This window comes from Nerophis ophidion, linkage group LG08 (assembly GCF_033978795.1).
Source record: "Nerophis ophidion isolate RoL-2023_Sa linkage group LG08, RoL_Noph_v1.0, whole genome shotgun sequence".
Taxonomy (NCBI): domain Eukaryota; kingdom Metazoa; phylum Chordata; class Actinopteri; order Syngnathiformes; family Syngnathidae; genus Nerophis; species Nerophis ophidion.
The window spans coordinates 35,452,955-35,455,007 of record NC_084618.1 but is presented as its reverse complement, the minus strand read 5'-3'; the positions used below and the strand labels follow the sequence as shown (position 1 = coordinate 35,455,007).

The following is a 2,053-nucleotide window of genomic DNA, read 5'->3' as shown; positions in this document are numbered from 1 at the left end:
ATTTGATACTGTAGCAGTTATCTTTTGTGTATTCATAATGTAAAATGTGATAGCATAGTTATTTTCTGTCTATTACAATATTCAGTCTTTTTTGCAACATTTCCAGGAAGTAAAAGACACACGTTGGCTGTCTCAGCACAAGGCAATTGAGAACTTGCAGAGAAACCTGCCAGGAGTCCTGGCAGCCCTGGCAGAGGAGGCAGAAATGCGTAGATGTCCGGTGGCAAAGGGTCTCTACACTTTTTGTGCCACCTACAGATTTGTGGCTGCTGTTTTGCCCCACCTTGCAAGTCTCTCCAGAGTATTTCAGAAAGCAGACGTCAACTTCCTTCATATAAAGGAGATGGTATGCTGAATGTGCACATTTAATTAGTGTGATAAAAGTCAGTGTGTTTTGATACATTGAAAAAGGGGTCCTTCCCATATCTGACAAGTAACAGCAGCTATGTTTTTTGGTTTAGTTTTTTAATTTAGGTCCCTGTCACCATTAATACTCTGAAGAACATCAGAGAAGCTGGACAGACTCCACTCCCAGGATAATTTCTGTCTCGCCTCCAAAAGGACCTGGATAATTCCCAAGGTCTTAGGGCCTTTAACATACAGCATGAGGAGGAGAGGCATAGGAGAGGACGGGGGCAAGGAGATGGCCAGAAAGCCACAAGGGAGGGGCAGCGGGCCAGATTCCAGCAATAGGTTAATAATGATTAAAGTAATGATTTACCTCTTACATGTTTTTTATTTGTACTCTTGACTCTATGGTCTGACCCTTAATGACTATATTAAAGGTAGCTGTAAGCTCATCTTCCTATGTTCATTGTAGGTCATCCACCCTTGCCTAAGTGGCCTGGAAAAAAACCTTCTCCTGCGGTTCCATGACCTGGACATACTTGGGGCTTTCAGTGTCTTTGGACCTAAATCGGCTGCTCAGCAAGATGACTCTGCTAACATTGACAATCTGAGGATTCTTGCCAAAAAATTCTGCCCCGAGCAACAGAATGAGGACCTGCAGGAGTGGACTTCATTTAAGAACCATGTCCTTACTGAGGCATTCAAGGTGGGCAAATTAAACTGATTCATAACTATAGGATAATAAGATATGATTAATAACACACTCACTAACTATTGCCAAATTTGTTTTTTGAAGGACAAGAACCAGGCTGACATCCTTACTCTGCTGGCAAGTGAGTTCGACGAATGTGATAATGTCCACCCTTGCCTCAGCCTCCTCGCAGACATTGCCTTGGTGATCCCTGTTTCAAGTGTTAATTGTGAACAAGATTTTTCTACTCTAAATAGGGTAAGATCATCACTCTGAGGAGCAAAACAAATATTTTCTTTACTGGTGCAGTTTATGACATTAACCTTTTTTTTTTTTGATGAATCCTTAGGTGAAAACAGAACTGAGGAATCAGCTGCAAGGAGAACACCTGGCTGCCTGCCTGAGAATCTCTATCAACGGACCTGACCCCAGAGACTTTCCTTACGATAAGGCCTTACACTATTTTTTTTCGGAAGCCCCGAAAAATTAATTGCTCTAACAAAGGGTGCAAAGTCTGCAGGCAGTAGGAAACACATGGTTAGGTGTAGGGAGTAAAACTGATGGCATTGTAAAGTTCAAGATTTTTGGAATGGGCTTTAATATATAATTGTTCAAATCTGTATATGAATATGTACATAAAGGGTTGTAATTATAATCCAACTCCGCGTTCTTCTTGGTCATCGCCGGTGCCGCTGACACACACACACATATATATATATATATATATATATATATATATATATATATATATATATATATATATATATATATATATATATATATATATGTATATATATATGTATATATATATATATATATATATATATGTATATATATGTATATATATATATATATATATATATGTATATATATATATATATATATATATATATATATATATATGTATATATATATGTATATATATATATATATATATATGTATATATATATGTATATATATATATATATATATATATATATATACATATATATATATATATATATATATATATA

At 36.1% G+C, this 2,053-nt stretch overlaps 1 long non-coding RNA gene across 1 annotated transcript; it reads left to right on the top strand.

Annotated features, from left to right (window-relative positions):
- The first annotated feature begins 486 nt into the window (after positions 1–486).
- Positions 487–1,628, top strand: LOC133557044 (uncharacterized). The gene is made up of 4 exons (XR_009807661.1): positions 487–693; positions 821–1,054; positions 1,145–1,297; positions 1,389–1,628. It is a non-coding gene; the product is annotated as an uncharacterized LOC133557044 (long non-coding RNA).
- The last annotated feature ends 425 nt before the right edge of the window (positions 1,629–2,053 follow it).